We start from the raw sequence: 15608 nt of genomic DNA, 5'->3' as shown, positions 1-15608 counted from the left end.
AACATAGGAATTATTTTTTCCTGATGCTACTCAAAAATCATCTATTTCAATGGTAATTCTGACACAGGTGACTCCATTCCACCAACTGAAAGTATGTGAGATTCCTACAATTAGAGTTTTTTCTCTTGCTTACCTCAAGACAAAGATGTCTTAACTTTGGTTTGACTTCTGGTAGAACTATGTCCATGTCTTGTGAAGGGCTTGTGGACTCAGAGACTGCTTAACTATTTAATCATGTGATTATTGAAGCTGGATTGAATTTAGAAATGATCTCCGAAGATCAGCTGGTAACAGCATTCTCTCTTCTGCCCACCCCTCTAAGCAAAAGGCCAACACCATTGCACTGAGATAGTTCACCAAAGGTTATGTTACCCACTTCATAAACATAGTCTGCTTCTTAGACAACTCTGTATTTATTTGACTCCTCAACTGGAAATATATGAAATCACATCTTCCACTACCCCAAAGATATCAAATGTTAAGAAAATTGTAATATCCTTCATATCTGAAGTTTTCTGAAGCTGAGCAACAATATATCCAGTTTGCAAGCGAAAACACAAAGCTGTGTGACTAAATCCAGTGGAGGAAGATCTGATGTTTCAGGTACACTGCTCCAAGGTCTTTATTCTAGTGGAATAAAACAGTAAGAAATAATGTTAAGAACCTAGATGAAAGACAGAATTACACCTTTTCAGATAAAAACATAGCAACTTGCTTTATTTGAGTTCTTCCACATACTGAATAAATATCTTCAGTGAAATGAATATGGTTTTGAAATTTCATCTCATTAAAATTTGTTCTATTTCTTTATTTTGAAAATCCAACATGATGATTAACCATGATGAAACATTCTGCTTTCTAAAGTGACTAGTTACAAAAGCTAGAGATGGGAAAATAAAAAAGAAAACCAATGATGGCTTCTTTGAAATGCTCCATAGTGGACCTTATTTAGAAAAAGCTCTGTGTGACTTTCATGACTACAATAATATCAACACAAGTCCCTTTCTGACATAAGTGATAAGCAACAAGCTATGTGACTACTTCAGAAAGTCATCATGACATTGCTGTTCAGTATGCCCAAATGCTGTCAAGCACACCTGTCATGGGTTCAGCAGTAGCTCATGCTCTGCCAGGGAGGAGGGAGAGATAGGGCACCTGGTCTGGGCTAGTCGGGGAGGTATTCCATACCATAGCACGTGATGCCCAGGATGCATACTGGGAAAGAGAGCTGGAGGGATGGAGCTCTAGAGGAAAATGGAGGAAGGAGCATGCAGTGCTCAGCCGGGCAGGGTGGAGTGAGTTATGGGTCGGTGGCTGGTGGGGTGTTGTATTCTTTTCACTTGTTGTTTGCTGTATTTGTAGTAGTAAATGGCAGTAGGGGTTTTGTGTTATGCCTTAGCTATTAAACCGTTCTTATCTCAATCCGTGGGGGCTACATTCTTTGGATTCTCCTTCCTAACTCTCCGAGAGTTGGGGGACTTGGTTTAAACCATGACAACACCAAATAAAATAAATTATTCTACAGCATAATCCCTAAGTGATAAAGATATATGCGTGTTTTACGTTCAGCAATACTTAATTAAAACTATGTGTGTTAAAGATGCATACTGGTAAAGTAAACAGAAGGCTTAAACACCTACAATAATCATTTATGTCTCAAGAATCTAAATAATAAAAAACACGAAACCACCCAAAAATCCAAACACCAAACCCACAAACAGAATAAAACTATCTCAAGCCCCTAAAATTTATATGGCAACATGAGAAGCACTTTAATATGCCACACTCAGATTAAGGCAAAAAAGCATAATTTGTTAGTGTGTAGAACATGAAAATTTTTGACTTGGGTACTAGATCATGCTTCCTAGTTGCATTCAGTGAGAGGACCCTGTCCTGTAGAAGCCCACAGGAGACTGGAAATACTTTGAGGGGAAAAGGAAGAAAAAATAAGAGGGGAGGAGTAGACCCCAAGTACCTCAACTGAATCTTAAATGAAATTTCACAGATGTGCTCATACATAATTTTCCCCTCCATTGGCATTGTTTGGTGGAGTGTTGTTCTATTCCTCTATGGCAATTCTTACATTCTCATATGGAGCGCTGAAAGCAATTTTATAAGAGTGACATCTAATGCAAGAAACTAAATTATACTATAATCCTTACATTACAGTTTCATGTGATGATAATGTGCATTGCTACACAATGTTATTTATTTCAGTACTACCGCTTCCTAAAAAATTTTGCACACGGCACAAGTTTTACAACAAATTTGTTTTTTGTCAGGGCAGGTTGTGAACAGCAAATTATATTGCAGACATCCATGTGTTTTCTTGCAGGTGTTGATACAGGTGAATCCTACACACTTCTGCATTTCAGGCCTAATTCTAATCAGTCTGCTTTCATAATATTGAAAATCTTTAAACTTTAATGAAATTCCAGCTCAGACGTCATTTTCACACAGAGAAAAGAATTAAGACTTTCTAACAATTTCCTGGGTATTATCTTGATAAGATGCATGGCCCATTGATAAATGTTCTAGGTGACTGAGGAGCTGTCAAGACTCTCAGGTCTTGAATACAGACTTTCTGAATGGGAGTGAATTCTGTAGTATTTCTATTGTTTAATTAGATGATGGATTTTTTAAGTTGCTGGAATGGATTTTATGTAGTTTGTTTTTTATAACAGAAAATGAAAGTATGGTTATAATTGTAACTAGTGAAATCAAGTATCTTAATTATCATTTACACAGTATGGACCACAAGAAAAAAACCCCAAACAAACATAAACAAAACAATAGCAAAAGAAACCCAAACAACAACAGAACACCTGAAAACTTTATTCCGGTGTATTTCTCATTGACATGACTGACTTCTTTGTGTTATTTTGGGTTGGTTTTGTTTGTTTTTTTTTTGTTTGTGTGTGTGTGCTAGAAGTAGAATAAATATTCAGCCTCTAGAACGTATTTCTTACCTGTGATAGGCATAAAATTATCAACTGAGTATTTCATGTTGTGGGTTACTACCAAAGCAAACAGTTAGTGTTGGGTATTTGCTGAACTTTGTATAGTTGATCTAACACAGATATCCTGGTCTTGATTTCAAAACAGCCATGCATCTCCCAGTTCTATCACTGACCAGACAAGTTGCTTTAATGCTTGAATTTATTGTTGATGACACAAGCTTTGGGACCTTCCTCATTTTTCTCTCACTACCATACCTATGGTTCTTCCAGGTCTTCCCAAAATCTTCTTCTGAGTTATATGGATGTCTTCATGTGTTTCAGATCACTGTAGAACAATTACACCTGCCATGCTGCCTGCTGGAAGGGTAGTGTCTACACTGCTAGGTTAATAAGTAGACTGGTGAACCACAGTGCATCTAGATGCTGTGATTATTTTCCCTTTTAAAGCAGGATCCTTTTCTATTCCTTACATCACTTCTATCCTTTGTTATCCAGCTTATAAACTATTTTGCAACCTTTTTGAAACAAGGTCTTGTCTTTATGTACTTATAGATTTGGTAAATTACTCATTTACTATTTGTCAGTGAAAACAATTTCTGCTAAACTGAAATCCAAGAGGATTGTGATTCCTGTTTAAGAAATTTTAATGGTATTAAAAAGCTTATGTAAAAACCAATATCCACAGAAAATACATTCCTAGATGTTTAGAATAACCAGTATTAAGTGCAAATTCTTCCCTTTGGATATTTCAAAGGCTCAATCAAGATGGAAATACACATGGATCAAAATGAGACCAATGAAATGATATAGACACTGCTTCCCATCTATTTTAGTTAAAGACTAGCTGCTGAGTGGTTGGGTTACATTTTTCAGCATGGTATTTTTTTTTTCATTTGTAAAATCTTTTATTAGTCTCTAAAATGCATATGGAGGAGAAAAACTCAGCTTGATTTGATTTGCAGAGCCTAGATGGAATGTGAAGCACTGTAGTTAAGAAATAAATCAATATGCTATTCATAAACTAAGGTAACCTAAGCAAATTTGTTCTGGGATCAGTGAGACATAATAAACACAAAACCCCACAGAACCATTTTGTAGTCATTTCATTGTAAAACTACATTGTAATTTCTTGCTCAATCTGTTATTGCACCCCCATAAAGCGCTTTGAGATGCAGTTTGGATGAACAGTAAAACACAGAAAATTAAGGTCTATTGTATTACATCTGTAGAAGCTGCAGATGCATATCTAGGAAAGAATGGAAGCCTTTTGGAAGAAGTTTTCTAATGGATCTCACACAACAAAGTGGTGATCTCACAATATTTAGTTATAAAAACATGTGGTATGTTCTTTAAAATTCTTCCAGGTTGTTAGACCTCCCCACTTTCTGTGATTTATTATCAGTTCTTGTCGTGGTTTAAAACCAAGCCGCGCAGAGCTCGTGCACTCCCCCCTCTTTGCTCCCCCAACTCCTGGAGAGCTGGGAAGGAGAATCCAGTGAATGTAGCCCCCACGGGTTGAGATAAGAACAGTTTAATAGCTAAGGTATAACACAAATCACTACTGCTACTACTACTAATAATGATAAAGGAAATAACAACTGAAGAGAATACAACAACATACCAGCCACCGACCCATAACTCACCCCACCCTGCCCGACCGACCACCGACCGATACCTCCTCCAACCCCCAGAGCCCAGCCCTTCCGGGTAAATCCCAGTTACCTCCTGGGTATGACATGCTATGGTATGGAATACCTCTTTGGTTAGCCTGGGTCAGGTGTCCTGTCTCTGCTTCCTCCTGGCTTCCCCTCCTCCCTGGCAGAGCATGAGGCTCAGAAAAGGCCTTGGACAAACCAAACACCCAAGCAGTAACTCAAAACATACTTGCTATTAGTAACTGTTCCCAGCCCGAAAGTCAGAACACAGCACTGCACCAGCTACCAAGAAGGAGAAAAAATGACTGCTACTGCTGAACCCAGGACATTATCCACCCTTTATTCCATACCATCAGGCTCAGATCCCACATTTTCAATATACCATCACTGCTAAGTCCACCCCTCGATCATGAGGCAATCTCTATGTTGCATCTCTGCTCTGATGGCCTGAAGTATCTGGGCCCACCAGGCTCAAAATCATTCACCGTCCCCTTCAGCAGTTCTACAGCTTGCTGCTGGGGACGCCATACAGCTGTCCTCCATCTCCACTGCTTCCAAAGCACTGGAGGGGCCCAGTGGACCAGATACTCACCTATTCTGTCCCACATGCCCTGCCACTCATGACTGTCCAGCCTTGCGGAAAGCCTCCTGGTGCTCCTTTATCCTTGTCTAACCCTAGACAAGACCCAAGCCTGACTCTGCTTAACTTTTAGGATCAGACAAAATGGTTGTGGGTAGAACACACTCTGTGTGTGTGCCTACATGCTGATCACCATCACAATCAGCAGGCAGGTCCCAAGGGCACCCAAAAGCCATTCATAACCGTCAGAACTCTCAGGTGCTGCTGCTGCACTTGTCACTGGGGCTGATGTAGCTGCCGTGCTTGCCAGTTCTCCCACCACCAGCTTCTCCTTTCCCGAGTCCAGATCTTCCTCTTCTGCCTTGCTGTGAAATGCTGCACAATCTTCTGGATCCTGCTGGGGCTCAGCGGGCAACTTCCGGGGGATGCTCTCAGCCATCGTGGGGTTGGGCCCTGCCGTGGGGCTCGTCTCTTTCGCCACCTGCTCCCACTGCCGCCTCTTTCCGCTCCTCCGCCGCCTGCTCCCACTGGTCTGCTACTGCCACTTGGTCCCCGGGGCCACTCTCCCTGGCCACTTTGGCCGCTGCCAGCTCCGGGGGCCACTCCTCACCTCCCCACAGCCTCACACAGATGGAGGTGAGGACAAGGGCAAGGATGGTGAAGAGCAACGGGATGGCCTGGTACAAGTCCAAGTCCACGGCCATGTCCACCACCCCTTGCTGCTGGAACCCTCCCCGTATTACAAGTCATTGCCGTACAGTGAAACAAGAACCTTAGCCCAAGCCCCACACTTGATAAACACTTCCACAGCAAATACAGTCTCTAAGTAAGTTACAACATTCTGAAACTGTGAAATCAAGAGAAACAACTTTAAGAGCCAATAAATCAGCATTGTGACAAGTGACTATAAATCTGGTCAGACCTGTTGTTATATCAACCCCTCGGGCCCCACTTTGAGCGCCAAAAGGAGCTGTCGTGGTTTAAAACTGAACAGCTCGTTCACTCACTTCCGCCCTTGCTCCCCCAACTCCCAGAGAGTTAGAAAGGAGAATCCAAAGAATGTACCCCCCACAGGTTGAGATAAGAACAGTTTAATAACTAAGGTATAACATAAATCACTACTGCTACTATCAATAATAATGATAAAGAAAATACATATATATGTATACATATACATACATATACACACATATATGTGTGTGTACAGATTTTAATTAGTCATTTTAATTGTGAAAGAAAATTACTACTGCTATTGCTCAGAGAATACACTGATCAGGCTTCCAAACTGAGGGCTACTTAGAATTAAATAATAGAATTCCTATTATTCAGAACCTCAGAAAGATATCTGTGGAGTCTGTTGTAAATTCTCCTTTTATCGAAAAGGTTACAGAGGTCACAGGCCCTGTCTAGACAAGAAAATCAGTTTCTCATTACCAGATAGCCTATTGTGAAGGTGCTATAACCTGTGAACTTCCATTTTTGGATATGTTCACTAGGGAGCATCTTAGCTTGAGATATTTCAGTAGGTTACACATGGCTTCAGAAGGAGGACCAAGGCAGAATCTGTTATGTAGATATCAAGAATCTATGTGGACCTCAGCTTTCTGTTCACAGAGTTATTTAGTGGAAAGTGATGAGTGCTGAATGGTGGAGTCAGTTCTGTCTTTTGTTACTCATAGTGACTGATTCATCACCTCTCCTAGGTAGTCAAATATGTATGTGTGTATATATATATATAAAGTTAAGGTGCATGAATTTGAGAAATGTTTTCATCTGTTTATGGGGTTGGTAAAACAGAACTATTTATCTGCAGTTGTATAAAGGATGCTTTGTTGAGAAGGATTTCTTGTCCCTGAGGTATGTAAAACCTCAGCACAGAAAATAGCGCTGCTAACAGGGACTTCACTGCACTCTTGACCTCAGAAAGATATTATTCTGATTATAGTGAAATATGCTAACAAAAATGTGGAGGAAATTGGGTACAGTAAGCATGTACAGACTTCCACCATTTGTAGAAAGGGAGTGGTATTATGGCAGTAAAGTTGTTCCTATCTTCTACAGCCATGTATCAATTTTGTTTATTACTAGCCTTCAGTTTAATTAACTGTCTGCAGCATCCAAGTGAGGATGCTGTAGAGCCTTTATATTCTTACAACTGAACATTTCAGTTGAGCTTTGTCGTGGTTTAAAATAAATCTGCACAGTTCCCCCTTTGTTTCCCCTCCCCCCCCCCCTCACCTTCCCACTCCCGGAGGGATGGGAAGGAGAGCCAGAGGAATACAACTCCCACGGATTGAGGTAAAATCAGTCCAGCAATCAAGGTACAACACAAATCACCACCGCTACCACCAACAAATCAATGTTAGAGCAAGTAAACAGGGAGAGAGAATACGATACCACCCGCCAACACGAGCCCAGCCCCAAAGAGAGAGCCAACCCCTCCCCTCCTGGCCAGCTTCCAGTCCCCTCCCCGAGCAGGACGTGCTGTGGTATGGAATGCCTCCCTGACTAGCCCAGACCAGGCACCCAATATCTCCCTCCTCCCTGGCAGAGCATGAGCTACTGCTGAACGAGCCCATTTGTACGTTGCGTCTCTGCCCTGATGGCCTGAAGTGTCATGGGCCCACCGGGCCAAAAATACTTCGCCTTTATGTTGCCAATCTAAGTCCATCTGAGCTACTTCAATCTTAGCAGCTTTATCCACTTGTTGGTTATTGTGGTGTTCCTCAGTGGCCCGACTCTTAGGTATGTGGGCATCTACATGGCGTACCCTCACCACCAGCTTCTGCACCCAGGCAGCGATATCTTGTCATAATGCAGCAGCCCAGATGGGTTTACCTCTGCATTGCCAGTTGCTCTGCTTCCATTGCTGCAACCACCCCCACAGGGCATTTGCCACCATCCATGAGTCAGTATAAAGGTAGAGTACTGGCCACCTTTCTCGCTCAGCAATGTCCAGGGCCAGCTGGATGGCTTTCACCTCGGCAAACTGACTCGATTCACCCTCTCCTTCAGCAGTTTCAGCAACTTGTCGCTGAGGACTCCATACAGCTGCCTTCCATCTCCGATGCTTTCCCACAATACGGCAGGACCCATCAGTGAACAAGGCATACTGCTTTTCACTTTCTGACAATTTATTATATGGTGGTGCCTCTTCGGCACACATCACCTCCTCCTTTGGTGACATTCCAAAATCTTTGCCCTCTGGCCAGTCCATGATGACTTCCAGAATGCCTGGACGACTGGGATTTCCTATCCGAGCTCGTTGTGTAATTAGTGCAGCCCATTTACTCCAAGTAGCATCAGTTGCATGATGTGTAGAGGAGACCCTGCCTTTGAACATCCAGCCCAGCACTGGCAAGCAGGGTGCCAAAAGGAGCTGTGCTTCAGTGCCAATCACTTCCGAAGCAGCTCGAACCCCTTCATAAGCTGTCGATATCTCTTTCTCTGTTGGGGTATAGCTGGCCTCTGAGCCTTTGTATCCCCGACTCCAAAAACCAAGGGGTCGACCTCGAGTCTCCCCTGGAGTTTTCTACCAGAGGCTCCAGGTAGGACCATTCTCCCCAGCTGTGGTGTACAGTACATTTTTCACATCTGGACCGGTCCGGACTGGTCCAAGGGCCACTGCCTGAACTATCTCACATTTAATTTGCTTGAAGGCTTGTTGTTGCTCAGGACCCCATTTGAAATCATTCTTTTTCCGGGTCACATGATAGAGAGGGCTTACGATTGAACTGTAATTTGGAATGTGCATTCTCCAGAACCCCACAGCACCCAAGAAAGCTTGTGTTTCTTTCTTATCAGTTGGTGGAGACATTGCTGTTATCTTATTGATTACTTCTGTAGGGATATGTCTACGTCCATCTTGCCATTTTATTCCCAAAAATTGAAATTCCCGTGCAGGTCCCTTGACTTTACTCCGTTTTATGGCAAAACCAGCTTTCAGCAGGATTTGGATTATTTCCCTCCCTTTCTCAAAAACTTCTTCTGCTGTATCACCCCACACAATAATGTCATCGATGTATTGCAAGTGTTCTGGAGCTTGCCCCTGTTCCAGTGCAGTCTGGATTAGTCCGTGGCAGATGGTGGGGCTGTGTTTCCACCCCTGGGGCAGTCGGTTCCAAGTGAACTGGACACCCCTCCAAGTAAAAGCAAACTGTGGCTTGCACTCTGCTGACAAAGGAATTGAGAAAAATGCATTGGCAATATCAATCGTGGCATACCACTTGGCTGCCTTTGACTCTAATTCATACTGCAGCTCTAACATGTCCGGCACGGCAGCACTCAATGGTGGTGTGACTTCATTCAGGCCACGATAGTCTACTGTTAGTCTCCACTCTCCGGCATATGACGATGGTGCGTTTCGTGTAAGTTTTCGCCACATGGGTCATGTGCATTCGATTTCATCTGGGTCTATGGGTACATTTCCATTATTCGGCTTGGTGTGGTAGATCATCTCTACGATAGCTGATTCCCTCAGGGACTGGATACCTTTGTCTATAGTAGTCCACTTGGCCGAACGACTCATAACATCATCCTTGTATGGGAACCTCTCTTTCACAGCTGCCAAAAGCCGCCTCCAAAGACTGAGGGGCTTTTTCTCTCTTGCAATTGCTTTGTCAATTCCCCCTTCTCTAGCAAGTGATCCCAGCTGCTTGGCTTCTGTACCTGCTAGCTCGTGACCATCTGCCCCATTATCCCAACATCGGAGCAGCCAGGTGATGATGTGCTCCCCTGGTTGACAGGTGAAATCTTTTCGCATATTCTGCAGCTCAGTTGAGGTCCGAGATCGAGAAGTCACCTCTTCTTCTTCGTCATGTGATGATGACCCCTGATCAGATACTAGACCGGGTAGTGGATGCATAGTTTCTTCATCCTGCCTCTTCCTTCTTGCCTCTTTTCTGGTTCTTCTCTTGTGTACAGGAGCAACCGATATTGGTACGAATTGGTCCTCTAGTTCAGCTGCAGTGATTATCACTGTAGTTTGGGTAGCGACTGTACTTGTTGCTGGGGTAGCTGCACTGTCTGTCGCAGTCGAGGGTTGAATAGCGGCTGTACTCGTTACTGGGGTAGCTGCACTGTCTGTCACAGCTGAAGTTTGGGTAGCAACTGTACTTGCCGCTGGGGATGGTGTAGCTGCCATACTTGGAGTTGGAACAGCTGCTCTGACTTCTGTGTTGCTCTCAGATCCAGGGACATTTTTTTTTTCTTTTTGAAGGGGTTGGGTAGTGTCGAACAAGGCCCTATAGGCATAGGCCAAGCCCCAGCACGTTGCCGTAATTAGTCCATCTCTGGTATGGCCAGGACGACAACACACCTCATTTAGGTGTTTTACTAATTCTTCCGGATTCTTCACTTGTTCGGGAGTAAAATTCCAAAGTACTGGAGGGGCCCACTGACCTAGATGCTTGCTCATACTATCCCACACACCCTGCCACTCATGACTGTCCAGCCTCTGGGAAGATCTCCTGGTGCTCCTATGTCGTCGTTTAACCCCAATACAGGACCAGACCTGACTCCACTTAACTCTTGAAATCAGATGAAATAATTGTGGGCAAAACACACTCTGTATGCGTGCTACTATGGTGATCCCTATCACAATCAGCATACAAGTCTCAACAGTATTAAAAGGCCATTCAAAAACTTCAAAACCCTCAAATGACATTGTAGACCATCTGGAGAGAACACTGGGAGGATAGAAGAATGTCTCCTTCACAGGTTGACCACCCGAGAAGGAGAAAAAAGATGTGAAATTGCTAAGCACTTCTATTATATACCTCCCAAAATATAAAGCTGGTGACCATACCGGGAGCATAAACCAGATCAGTTTCATGATCAATGCTTCTATTGTATTACAAGTCATTAACATAAAGAACAATGAGACGAGAACCTTAGCCCAAACCCCATACTTGATAAACACTAACACAGCTAATATATATGAAAAGTAATTGGTAAATTCCTGAAACCATGAGATCAAGTGAAAAAACTGTGAGAGCCAATAAAACAGCATTGTGACAAATGACTATAAATCCTGTCAGATATGTTGTTATTTCGTGGGTTCGCGCCCCATGTTGGGCGCCAAAAACTGTTGTGGTTTAAACTAAATCTGCCCAGACCAGGCGCCCTATCTCTCCCTCCTCCCTGGCAGAGCATGAGCTACTGCTGAACCCATGACAAGCTTGAGTCTAAATATAAAATCAGCATGCTATTTGCAACACATGCAAAACCACAGTGTTAAAGAAGATTGATGTTTCATATTTAAACAGCACCTGAGAAATATCAAGGTTTAATTAACAAGTCATGTAATGGTGTATAGAGTGTTTGAATATTTATGATGACATTATAATTTTTGGAGGAGAGCAAGACAAGAATAACACAGAACTGGGATGTTTCAAAATGTTTCCAACAGATACAGTTACTAGTGAACGTGAAAAAAAGGAAATGAGTCATTGATTTTAAAATTTAAGACAAAAAGAATGACCAATGAACACTTAAACTAATTGAAATTCCTTTCTGTAATGAACTGGGGGGGGGGGCAAATTCCTTTGGTTTTATGTTATCAGATATATAGTGCACACAAAAAGTTATTCCTGAGATTTAATTTGTGCAATTAAGTATGCAAAATGAAGGAACATACTCAGTAAGACTGTAAATGTATCCTTAATTCCTCCTCCAAGTATATATTATTATGTGGTGGTTATTCCACCCCATAATGGCAAACTTTGTGTACCTACTAGAAAAACAAATCAAATGTCTGACTTCCAAGCCTTTTCCTCCATAGAAAAAATTCAGTCCTATCCAACCATAGCCCATATTTCTTTATATGAGTTGTTGCTTGTCTGCTGGCTTAAAAATTATTCTTGTGCCCTGTATGAAGTGGATAGAGATTATTGTCTGCCATACCTTGTTTCCTTTGATTTCAGAAGTGTAATACTTTTTTAACATGAGAAAAAAGAAGATGCATCTGTTGGCACTGCAGTAATAAAAAATTAATTAGGAAGCAAAAATAAAATAAAATATTTTGAAGCTCACTTAATTTGTCAGCCAAATCTTAATCTTTTTGGCTTCTCCTCCCTAAAATACTAATTTTAGGGCTGTACTTACTAAATGATTGAATTGGATTCCATTTTCAAATTTTTTTGTGTTAGAGGATATGTAGAATTATCTTTTGAAAAGCAGAAGTGTAGTTTTTTCAGATAGTTTATTTATTTTTAATATTTTACTCAACCCAAAGTATTGTTTAAAGATTTCAAAACTGACCCTTACATTCATAGCATGAAGAACTCTTGTGCTAGTCTGCACAATGGTCCAGACAATTTATTTTGCTTAACACACATCATTCAGATGTGAAAGAAATATTCTACTTGAAATTACCGGAGAGATTTTGTTCAGAAAGGAATTTAGCAATTGCTTAAAAATAGAAGGAAGTAGGGGTAATAAAAAAACCCAACAAACAAAATCCAACAAAAAAATCCCCAAACAACCCCCCACCCCCAAAAAAATTCAAACAAAACCAACCAAGAAAAGAAAAAGCCCCATTTATACTAATAACAATATTTTTTATTTTTGTTTTTCAGATCAAGCTATCTCTAGATTCTCTTCTTTGTGTCAAACATCACTACTAACAAAAAGAAAATTTTTAGCCATTGTGAAGACAGAATTCAGACCGAAAACCTAGTTAAAGTACTGAAAAATGAATTAGGGGTTTCATGTGAGCAGTGCCTGCTTTCTCTTTCACTTTAGATGGCATTAACTATCCTCAGGGGAAAAAGAATAAATCTGGGGAAAAAGGAATGTATTCTGAAGTGTGATGCTACTTTCTCCAACAGAATGCATTGCTAAATCCACGTGAAGTAAAAAGGGATTAGAAAAGACAGAGCAGACAATTTTAACCGAATCCTACTCTCCCATGTATCCTTGCTGATGAGAAAAGGCTGGCATATCACGTGGTCTTATCTGCCACTCAAAGAGTTAAATCCTCTGGCATGGAATTTTTGAAACTGTTGATTTTATATTGCTTCCTAGCTGTAGGTTAGCAATACTGTTACAGAAGATGAACCCTTTTGCTTCGGCTAGGTCAGATGTTTTATAGAGAGAAGGTAAAAAAACAAAAGATAAACAACAGTATTAATAAAAAAATATGGTGAGGAAAGAAAATGTTTTAAGACTGCTATCAAAAACTTTATGTGTTCAGCCTGTTACTTAGTGCTCAAGTAACCGAAATGAATACAGTGATGTAATATTGTCTCTTGTCAGACTGCTACTGTCTGGGATTATTTTCTTTTTTTTTTTTAACAAAGTATTCTGTACAGCAAGGTTAATTGCTGTTTTTCTTTTTTCCTTCACTTTGGACAACTCAGGATCCAGAACAACCTTGATAAAATTCCACAGTTCCCACATTAATCATGTAACTGACAGTACTGTGCAATGTTCAAGGTTGATCAAATCTCTCAAAGGATTGAAACTGTAATTTCCAACATAAATTAAAAAATATCTTAAACTTTTGGGAGGTGCTAAGTGCCTTGAAAAATGGCTTATAAGTGGATATTAGTAATGACTGTTTATGTGTTCTGATATATAAGCATATAATTTTATTTGCATAATATATGTCTTGAAGTGTTAGATAATTCTTTATATTCAGAATTGTAAGGAATATAAATATGTTACAGCATTGGTAGTCAGTAAGTCAAAAAGAGACTGTATCAGAGGCTTCAGATAAAGAGTTAAATACTTTCAGTTATTTGGTCTAGAAAAGGAACAGTTTCATTAAGTCAGGAGCATGACCTCTAGTCATGCTTGCTTATGTTTCAAACTTTATCATGTCATGGAACCTCACTCTCCCCAGATTTTCCATATTTTTTGGTGTTGCTATGTTTTTTTAAATGCCATAGTTCTAATGAGGTTTGGTTGTCTTGCAACAAGATAGGGTATCTCTGGAAATGGAAATGTCCCTGTGGAGGATTGCAACAGGCTACTGAAAATGCTAAAGGGTGTTATAGGTGGCAGACAACTTTTTGCAGGATTCTTAGGTGACATGGAATAGTGAATATTTATCACCAGACTTGGTACATACTTTACCAGTCTTCCTGAATGGTATAGGCCATAACTGTTTGCAATTCAGATTTTGTAAAAACATGTATATGCAAAGAATGATGGATTAATATTTATTCTTTTGTGCTCAGTAAGATAGTGTTAATTTTACTTAATTAAATGCAAGTTTCTTTTTGAATTTAAAATAAATAGTGAGTTAGTGATTCATTGCTGTTGTTTCCATGCAGGAATTTTAGTATTTCTTTTCACCTATATGTTTTTGCTTCCAAAATTTGATATGATTCGGTAGGATATTTGGCTGTCTTAGAGAAGTGACACGTGGAACACATTTATTGTGCTACCAACACTACAACTAGCAGACAGTAATATTGTTTCACTTTATTTCACCTTATACTTGATTTTGATGACATTAATATGAAGGAAATAAACCAATATTCAACATTACATGCTATTAGGGAAAATCTATTTATTTGTCTTTAGTTGTACTTCATGTACTCTAGGAACTGAACACTCAATAAAATATTTATCAGATGTCTTACAAGGTATTATAATGTAGCAAGTAGTTACTAAACAAAATCTCCTTCAGATAAAGCAGTTAGCTTTTTCCAGTAGTGTCTGAAATCATTATTATGGTTCCAGAGTTTAGTCATGTTTTACAAAATCATTTTTAACAACTATTTGCTCCTTGCACTTATACTTAAAACACAGAGTAGGCTCATAAAAGGCAGTTCTCCCCACTGTGGAGGTGTCTAATTTAATAAGAAATTTATCAGTTGAAGTGTTTCAAGCAGCAGTATCAAGTGACCTCCCTCAGGAACAGAATTCTGACTTTCGTTTAGCATATCAAGCTTAAGCTACAGACTACTTGTGGCACAAGAGCCTGTTTACATTTAAAATAGAAAACTTGCTTATTCACAAATAGTTTTGAAATGGAAGAGAAGACAAACAACTCTATGTAGAGAAACTGGAAAACTAGGAATGCGAAACAAAATCAGCAGACACAGATTATGCCATTGGGGTAAAAAAAAACAACAGCTTGTTGAATAACAAACAATTAGATTGTAGTTTTACATAAAAGTGATTTTGGTCATTTAATTAATGACAAAAGAGAGGCTGGTGCCTCTGTTTTTTTTTTTTTTTTTTTTTGGTTTCCCCATTCTTTTGATCATTCTTTGTGTTGTGCATGCAAGGGATCAATATGCTGCACCTGGACTGGGCTTAAGAGCTTTTCTGTTCAAATAATGCTGTAACTGAGCAATTAGGAATGTGTAATGCCTGCTTATTAGTAGGTATGTGGTGGCAGAAGTGATGAAGAAATGAGGTGAGGTATTCCTTCAGCTCCACTCTACTACCTAGAATGAA

Source organism: Melopsittacus undulatus, chromosome 5 (assembly GCF_012275295.1).
Source record: "Melopsittacus undulatus isolate bMelUnd1 chromosome 5, bMelUnd1.mat.Z, whole genome shotgun sequence".
Taxonomy (NCBI): Eukaryota; Metazoa; Chordata; class Aves; order Psittaciformes; family Psittaculidae; genus Melopsittacus; species Melopsittacus undulatus.
Note: the sequence above shows the minus strand (reverse complement) of the source record.